Source organism: Strongylocentrotus purpuratus, unplaced genomic scaffold (genome assembly GCF_000002235.5).
Source record: "Strongylocentrotus purpuratus isolate Spur 01 unplaced genomic scaffold, Spur_5.0 spur5_scaffold_18, whole genome shotgun sequence".
Lineage (NCBI taxonomy): Eukaryota > Metazoa > Echinodermata > Echinoidea > Camarodonta > Strongylocentrotidae > Strongylocentrotus > Strongylocentrotus purpuratus.
In genome coordinates, this window is record NW_022145603.1 from 12,807,124 (window position 1) to 12,817,084 (window position 9,961).

Below are 9,961 nucleotides of genomic sequence, written 5' to 3' on the forward strand. Positions count from 1 at the left end.
AATAGGAAATCCAATAGTTTCTCTTCTTCTATATGTAAATATCATTTAATGAAATGTATTACTGTATTGCATTTGGTAAATAAATAAAATAGATTCAAATGAAACTTGTCAAGATTCTAGATGTATCAAAGGTAACACTCTAAAAAAAATTAAGTCACCATTTAAAACGGTCGAGGAGTCACCACTTTTTTAAAATGTCAGGTCATCACTTTTAAAATGCTGCATTCAACCTTTATGGTGTATGATCCAGTGTGTTTAATGTTAGCATAACATTATGGAAAAATGGTCACTAGCTCCTCAACCCTTTTCAACTGTGATTTAATATTTCACTTTTAAACTGAAGTGCACATGAGTACTTTATCTTGAACTTGAACTTTATTGAAACACCTTTTGGCCCCATGGAGGAATATAAATGCTTAAAAGAGCAACAACCAAAACAAAACATGAATATAAAATCTACATTTACAACATATTCACAAGGTTAATCTACCATTTTGAAAAAGTGTTCATCTCTCTCTATCTCTCTTCCCCTCTCTCCCTCTCCCTACCCCTCTCCCCCTTTCACCCCCTTTCTCTTTTTAGAAGCATCATGTACTTTTGTGTAGATGCCTGGTTAAGTGGTCAAGTTGAAGAACCAAAAAATAGCTACATGTGTCTCTATTTCAGTCTCTCTCTCTCTCTCTCTCTCTCCCTCTCTCTATCTCTCTCCCTCTCTCTCTCCCCCTCCCTACCCCTCTCCCCTTTCACCCCCATTCTCGTTTTAGAAGCATAATGTATTTTTGTGTAGATGCCTGGTTAAGTGGTCAAGTTGAAGAACCAAAAAAATAGCTACATGTGTATCTATTTTAGTCTCTCTCTCTCTCTCTCTCTCTCTCTTCCTCTCTCTCTCTCTCTCTCTCTCTCTTTCTCTCTCTCTCTCTCTCTTCATAACAGAGCGTGGGTGGACATTCATAGAGGGCCCGCTTTAGCCAGAAGTAATGAAGGCATTGCGTATTATTTCTCAATCATCGTAGTTGTGGCATACGTTGAATATCTGTGGGTACAGGGGAATTATACTGTGTGTGCACCGCATGTGGTTTATATGTAGGCTATGGGGGTTGTTTATTGGTGAGTTGGGGAGTGTTGGCGAACAGAGGGAGAGATACTATTATACAGAGGGAAGGAAAAGATATGTGGAGAGAGAGAGAGAGAGAGAGAGAGAGGGAGACAGACATAAATATATTTGGCAGTGCCATGAAAAAGAGAAAATCAATATAATTTCTTCTCTTTTTAAGAAATTCTTTCATAACAGAATACTCCTAATTTAAAGGTAAAGACCAGTTATGGTCATGCGATTGCATTGTGAAAGAAACGTTGTGGAATCGATCAGAAAAGGTTGATCATCTAGCATCTAGCATCTGCAAGGTTCTGGAATCATCAAAATGATAAGAAATTTGGCCCATTCTTCGTAAAGTTACAAGCACTATACACAGAAAGATGTATATGGGACTACCCTATATCTCTCACAGACCATGAGAGAAACAAATTTACCAAATATATGAATTAGTAGGTGGTTTCCCGGCAATTTTTTTATCATCATGTATTAGTCAAAACATATTCTTTCACATGATTGGTTATGAGAGCTTCCATTTCATTTTTTGAAATTGGGGCGTTTCCAATACTGGGGGGTGTTTCATAAAGCTTTTGACTTACGACTATAACAAATCTGGTATCTATGACAAATCTGATTACGACTATCGTAGCTTGTTATTGAAGTAAAAATCCGTTTCATAAAACTAATAACAAAGTGATCGTTTAAAAAACGATCATTACGATTATGCGCGTGCGCAATAGCTCCATTGTGCTTTGCCGTCGTCTGCAATCACCGTGACAATGAACCCAACTTTGGTGCTTGAAATGTTTTTTTTCATAGAAATCCCGTAAGTACATGCCATATTTATTCCCAAATACGAAGAATTATATTCATAACTCGACATCTGTGTGCTTATTTATATTGAAATACTTTTCCAGCGGTTAAACAAAGGTTGATTATGAGAGCTCGTATGCGAGTGTTTATCAAATTGCGTGCGGCCGAACCGAGAGCCAAAGCTGCGTGTAACGCCCGGGATGGTGGCGGGCACTTATGCATCAGTCCTCCGATGCTGTTGTCCGGAGTGACTGAGCTGTTGGAGTCGACTGAGCTGCATGAGCTGAGCTGAGCTTAGCTTAGTTTCGGATTTAATAAATTTAGAACCGAAAATTACAATTCTATTTTATCCTAATTATCAAAACAGCAACTGCTGCAGTGAACTGTAAGAACCCAAACAGTGTCTAGATCTAGATTTCAATATAAGTGAGTATAGTCTAGATCTAGATTTCAATAGACTAGTGAGTATAGTCTAGATCTAGACTAGATCTAGTCTAACTAGCTAGACTAGATTCTAGTGATCGAGAAATAGGAATGTGACTAGAGTCAGAGTAGAGTAGACTTTAGAGACGAGTCTAGTCTACTGTCTCTGACCGCCTCTATGGGAATATGTCAACAAATGTCAGTTTTATTAAAGAAATGACCCATATCAGACGGTTATTTAACTCTATTTTGGGGGGCACTTAACAAGATTGCTTGCACATTAAAAAAAAAATTGGTCCAGGGTTTGATGAAATATTTCGCAATGACTCAGCCAGTCGCTGGATAACCGGGGGGGGGGGGGGGGCACCTTTTAATTTTTTTTTCCCGAAAATTTGGCCGATCGCTATTTCGATCTGTGGGGGGAGGGGGGTATTTTTGGGTCACCCGTTAGCATATATATTTTTTTTTAATTAAAATTTAGAATGGGGGGGGGGGGAGGGGGGGAGGGGGTTTCCTCTAAAACACGCACAAAAAAATAATTTGAGGGGGGGTTCGACTCCCCCCCCCCCCCTCTTTGTACGTGTCTGAGCACATCTGTTAATAAATATACCTTGGCCGGCTATATTTAACATGACATCATCTTGGACAAAAATAGCAAAAAATTGATTATTAGTAAATAGTATGCCCTGCCTCCTCCTTTAAAAAAATAAAGGACGAGAAACTCGCCATTTTTTGTAAGTTGGCCTAATGAAGGAGGTTTTTTGTGTGAAATCCAAATTAAAACACGTTAATTCTGCAAATGCTCATCAATATTTAACTCGGTTTTCAGTCTAAAAATTAAATTCCCCCTCTCTTTTACAGGAAAATGTACAGAGAGACTTGTCGCAGTACCAAATGCTTGCCTCCTCTGAGTATGTGCTTGAAACAAGAATTTCCTGGAGAAAACAGACCGTCACAAGAGAAGGTAAGCATATACAGTCAAACCTGCTTTAGTGACCATCTGTCTATAAAGACCACATTTTTTGTCTCCCTTGAAAATGGTTTCTCATTGAAACATGTACTAAAGGAACCTGTGGGGATGCAAAGGGGTGGCTATGCATCAAAATGTCTAGTAACAAGTTGCTGTAGAGTTCATTAAGTGTATTTTAACTTCCAATTTGTATCTCTTTTTAGAATTAACATTTGAAGCTTATGTAGAAAGTGGTTAGGGGGGGTCAATACATGAAAAGGAATGGCAAGCAATATTTAATAATGCTATTATATTTGTTTTTCTTACATATTTTGTCAATATTTATTGAAATGTTTATAATTCTGTTTCAGGAATTGAGAAGGAGGGCTTCCTGTCAAGAGATCATGGGGTGCCTTGAGGTTCCAGCCTTGAATTTCTGCTCTTTACCTCTAAGCGATGGCCTCTTGTAGGAGCAAAGCACAATGGACTGGTAATTCATAATAAATATTACATGTTATTAAACCAATCTGGGAAAGAAATAGGGATAAATTCATAGGATTCGAGTCTGTCATAGCATTTTGAGTGACCTGACATTTGCCCCTGCACCGACTGTTCCAGGCTTTATTTCGTCAAAGGTGTAGGGTTCGGTCGAGGGCTGCAATTGGGATTGAGGTGGTTTAGGGTTAGGTTTTGGTCTAGTGTTGGGTCCAGGGATACTGTTAAATATTTTGTTTAATAGTGTAGGAAATTGACGTGGAGCTGTGGTCACTGGATGAAGTGTCACCCAACACAATTTTGCAGGTGCTGGTGAAGCTGCATGTATGTTGCTCATCATCTGTATTGTGATAGCAGCTTAAACATGATGAAGAGTGGAAAGGAAAATAGTATATAAGACTTCTTTCCTCATTTACAATAGCTTTAGTAAAGTAAAAATACACTGACCTGCAGTTTGTGAAACATGTATTGTAGCACTGTATTACCAATTAAAAGAAGTAAGCGATTTTTACGACATTGGCAATTGTTTACTGGTTATGCTGTAACACAAAATTAATTCTTAACCTTAATCCTGGATCTATTGCAAAACATAAATGTATTAAATTTAGGTAACCTTAAATCCCTTTCTACATACTGGTATTGTTCAAAGTTGATATTTTATAATTACTTCCAAGTTCTAAAATTTCTGCAAAAACATACCCTGCTTATCACTTTATAATTATTATTTTACACTGCTTTCATGAACATGCCATAAAAGTGAACTCATTGTATGTCTCTGTACAAACAGGTGCCTGTACATGTTATGCAGAAGCTCATGATGATATGGTAGACAAGACAAGGACCTTGCTGTCTAAAGCTCAGAGACCAGATGACAGTGTCTGAAGTAAGTTGCCCAATAGAAGAGCAGAATATATTGTGTAAGTGGGACGGGTTGTAAGTTGCAATTGTCAATGAACCCATCCATGCTACCTGCCACCCATCCCACTTTCACAATATATTCTCTAGACAACAGTAAACTACAATCAACATTTGGTTTTTTCATACTCCTATATAGAAATGTTTTGTTGTTGATTTTTTAGAATTAAAATCATTAATTAGTTTTTTTATTTTTTTTAAAATTATTTATTAACTATTATTATTATTATTATTATTATTATTATTATTATTATTATTGTTATTATTTTTATTTTATTTATTTTATTTATTTATTTACTTATTTTTTTTTTTTTTTTTTTTGGGGGGGGGGGGGGGGGGGAGGGCATTCGGCCTAGCAATACAAGGCCTAATTATCGCATATGGCTATATCCTGGAGGTAGTCGCCCCAGAAGTGTGATAAATAACAACTATGTTTGTTTACAAAAAAAGCACGAAAAATAGGAATGTATTCCTGTCGAGCCAACAGTATGTTAGTGTAAATTTATAGAGCGCACACACCATCAGGGACGGTCATGGCACTAGCTTAGCAACAGTTCTCTTTAAAGGTAATACAAAGTTTTGGTAAATTCTGAAATTGGGTGGATAGTGAATCTTTACAATTTTGATATATTTGGATGCCCCTGTGGATGTATTATAAGTACTAAAAAAATTAGCCCCTAAAACACTTCTGTTTTTGAGAAAAATTGAATATAAAAATTTACCAGTGCTTCCGGTAAATTTTGATAAATTTCAAATAGCGCCTATGGCCGTACAATGGTAGCTGCGACCATGAAAATCTCAGAATATGTAGTTGGGATATATAATTTCCAAACGGGAATAGCTAATCGGTCGATTTTAGTCAAGAAACATTGTTTCATAGCTAAATAATATCTTGACCTTGAGAGGGAGCTATACAACATAAAGAGTTTATTATTTATAATTTCATAACTTTAGACTCTATTTCAACCGAGACAACGGTCAATGTATATTGTAGGAACGCATATGCTTCTAATATGTTAATTTTAACCAAATTCATGACCCCATACCAAAACTTTGTAATACCTTTAATACAAGTAAAGTAAATGTTCATTTGATAATCAGTTATACCATCAGAAAGTCAAAACAATTTTGCTACATTATAAAGAACTAATAGCCTTTTGAAGATTACTAGAAGAAGTAGAAGAAAAAAAGTAGAAGAAAAAAAGGAGAAGAAATACACTGATGATGTCAGCTTTACATCTTAAAGTGCTTGTACAATATTTGAAAATTTATATTTTTTTTCTTCAACTAATCTTTTGTTCATGAACAGCCAGCTTGTCAGAATTGGTTACAAAGATGCAAGTGGACTTGTCTTCAGAAGTAGCTAAAGAGGAGCAGTCAGCCGAAGGAGCACGCAACTCCAAAACAATGTGGATACTGGATACTTCTCTCAAGTTCATCTGTAATCAGACATGGCTCTTCAGGAATCAAGATGAGACAGTGGAGGTAGAGGAGTTTGTGACCCTCCTGACTGTGGACTACTTGCATTATACATGTAGCACTACTGCACAAAACTCGACCAGTTATGCTTGAGCAAATCGTAACAAACACTTGTTGAAGCATTGATTTATGTAACTGGTATTATAGCCATATAGGTAGAGTTAAGCTTCTAAATTTGATAAGAAACTTTGTCCCAAAAGAACCGCAAGCTGCGATCCCCCCCCCCCCCCCCCCCCCCCTGCTCTTACCCTTCGAGCAAGTGATCAAATGAATTAAAATCCAAACTTGATTAATAATGAATTGATCTGTTAAATATTGTCATCATTTCAGTATAGTTCTTTGTGTGGAGATCAGTGAATGGATATTTTCATGTACAATGCAAGTGAGGTGGCTATCTTCATTGGAATTTAGGATGTGAATTCCAATAAAGATGGCTTGTTTTCAAGGAGCGAAGTAAGATGGATTGCTGTGAACTTAAAGACATATAGGGAATGGTTCACTGTATTGTCGGATTGAGGTTTGGATGGCATGGATGTTGAATAATGTGAAATTAGTGAAAAGAATGACAGAATATACTAAATTTGTACACCAGCCTATGGGAAATAAAAAAAATTGCTTTATTTGAACACTTTTGTACACAGGTCTATGGAAAAACATAGCAATAACAACACTTACCGCACCTCATGGAGCTGCGGTAACTGTTACCGTTGGTATGACCACTTACCGCTGCTTTTTTCAGCGGTAAAGTTTTATGAAATGGAAAGTTACCGCTGCTTCCAAATTTACCGCTGAAACTGGAATTTACCGCTGAAAATGGGACTTACCGCTGCGGTAAATGCTTTATGAAACGGGCCCCTGGTCTTTACCTTTAATAACCAATCTCGTATTATCATAATTTCAATGAAGAAACCCACAAATACAAGCCTTCTTCTCGATTCCAATGCTGCATCTTTTTCAAAAAATACTGTAGTAAAATTAGTAGTAAAATTGTAGTAAAACATTAATATGGACCAATTGGCATATTTTTTTTTTAAAAGAATTTTAGTACTGTATAGCATTTGTACTATATAGCACATGCATACGCAGGGATGCCAGTAAAAATTGATCAGAGGGCCTGAAAATCACCTAGAATGAGCTATTTTGTACTCAAAAAAGCCTAAACTTTGGTCTGTAAATAACTTGCCAGGGCCTGAATTCAAGCTATTGCCTGAAAACTGGCATCCCTGTATACTGCCCTTTTTCTGTTCCATGCTCGATATGTTGGTATTGGTGTTATATAGTACATTCAATTCAATTCAATTCATAGTTATTTCATTTGTAAGTACTGTGGGTATGCTTAGTTTGTAGAAATAACATCAGTAGCTGGAGAACTGACAACAGCTGGAAGATAACAGTAGAATTACATAAACACACAAATAACATAAATTTTATTCTTCAATTTTATAATGCAAATCTCTTGAACTTCCATCCCCAGTTGGACCTAGTCTGCAAGAACAGACCCAATATTGTTCATTTTATTACAATAATTACTGTGTATGGAGTGAAGGCTATATAGTCCAGTTCCAACTAGTTGTGTCAATAGGTATGTCCTCATCAGCTCGAGATTGCCAAATAGCCCGCTATTTCTGATTTGGGAAATAAGCCTGAAGTTACAAATCGCGTCTTCATCAGCTTGAGACTCGACCTTGAAACTCAAGAAATTCATCAGCTCGAGATTGCCAAATAGCCCGCTATTTCTGATTTGGGAAATAAGCCTGAAGTTACAGATCGCATCTTCATCAGCTCGAGACTCAACCTTGAAACTCAAGAAATTAGCTCAAGATATTTTGCTCAGCATTTAGTGCATAGGGCGAGTCTTCGGGCTGGCGAAAACGCACCAGACAAATAGCTGGATATTTTGCCAAATAGTGGGATATTTTGAAAATTAGTCCAAGATATATTGGGATAATTGTCTCCACCAAACATCCCGCTAATTGCAACTGCGGGCTGATGAAGATGCAAATTAGCTGGATAATTTGCGATCGGGATAGTAAAACTAGCGGGTTATTTGGCAATATCGAGCTGATGGAGACAGGCCTAATGATTATAGTCAGGAGGAGCTACAGTACATGGTCTATTGAGTTTAGTCTCCAATCTCAGACCCTGCGTTGCGCATTATAACAGGCTTTGTACCTGCAAACTATTAAAAATAAAGGTGAGTTCTGGTAATGCGATTGCATTGTGAAAGAAAAGGTGTGGAATGGATCAGAAAATTTGATCATATAGCATGTAAGTAATGGAGTGTAATGCAAGGTTCTGGAGTCGTCAAAATCATCATAAATTTGGCACAGTCTTGGTAAAGTAACAATCACTGTACACAGAATATGGGACAACACAAATGGTGTCGGAGCTAGTACTGCCTTGATTTCCTTATCTTTCTATGCTCATTAGTGAGCCAGTATATACTTTCTTCCAAAATTGTTTGTGCACATGACATTTATTTGTAATCTTGAACATTCAATGTAAGTTTCGTTAGATTCTGTGAGAATTCTTTTTTCTTTTTTTTTTACCAGAACTCAAGTTTATCTTTAAGTTGGGTCTAGCTGACTTAGACTAGGGATGATCTAATGTCCAAATCATTCACTGATCATTGATTGATAGATGGAAGACGCTCTAAGCCAAGGCATTGCTAAGGATACCCCGAGGTCACGACGAGGTCACCAAGGATGTCCCTAATGTCAGAGTGACTTAGAACTTCTAAGAAATCCAACGTGTTCACATTCAGCTTTGTTGAACATTTCAAGGAACGTTGAAGCTCATTTTGACAATCTATATGAACCCCAAGCAAGTCATTGCATGTATGTTAAATGCAATGACTAGTTTGGGGGTCATTTAGACAGTCAAAATGTCAGTGTGACTTAAAACTTCAAAAAATCCTACCTATGTGTACAGTCATTCAACTCTAAAGAACATTCTTACAGACGTTTGGATATTCACTTTGAAGATGTGTGAGTATGGAGAGGGGAGGGGGCGTTGCTTATATCCTCCCGTTCTGATGCCCCCCCCCCCCCCCCCCCCCTCTTGAACGTTTTAAGGAACGTTGGAGCTCATTTTGGTCGCCTAAAAATGTGATTTTGGGGAAGAGGGGTGATTTTGGGGAAGAGGGGTCCTTCTAAAAGGAAAATGTAAGTGTGATTTAGAACTTCAAATAAATCCTACCTATGCTGACACTCCACTTTGATTAACGTTCTTAATGATGTTTTGATGTTCACTTTGGGAGCAAGTCTTGAAATATTGTCATACATGTTTATGTTATAAATTCATGTGAACACAAATAAATGATATGAACACAAGTGACAAAAGATCTTATCCTTCAGGCCCTCGTCAGAGTTAAGAAGAGTCAAAATTACAAATTCCAGGCCCAAAAATATGTTTCATAAAGTTCTATCATATCTGAGAATAATAATCTTAAAGACAGATTCTTTAGCTTAAATATTTTCCTTCCTTCTGTTATCCCTCCTCTCCCACTTTCATTCCCTCTTTTCACTCTCATCTCTCCTAGTCAACTTCTTGATTTAGAGCTCCCCCTCCCCCTCCTCCTCCCCCTCCTCCACCTCATCCTCCCCCTCTCCCCCTACTCCTCCTCCTCCTCCTTCCCCCTCCTCCACCCTCCCCTCCCCTCCCCTCCCCTCCCCTCCCCTCCCCTCCCCTCCCCTCCCCTCCTCCACCTCCTCCTCCCCCTCTCCCCCTACTCCTCCTTCTCCTTCTTTTTCCTCTTCTTCTTCCTCCTCTTCTTGTCCTCTTCTTCTTTTCAT

General features: G+C 37.8%; 1 long non-coding RNA gene across 1 annotated transcript; it reads left to right on the forward strand.

Annotated features, from left to right (window-relative positions):
- Nucleotides 1-1,638: 1,638 nt before the first annotated feature.
- On the forward strand, nt 1,639-6,388 carry LOC105442546. Its single transcript, XR_004064715.1, has 5 exons — nt 1,639-1,919; nt 3,191-3,293; nt 3,650-3,768; nt 4,561-4,656; nt 5,998-6,388. It is a non-coding gene; the product is annotated as an uncharacterized LOC105442546 (long non-coding RNA).
- The last annotated feature ends 3,573 nt before the right edge of the window (nt 6,389-9,961 follow it).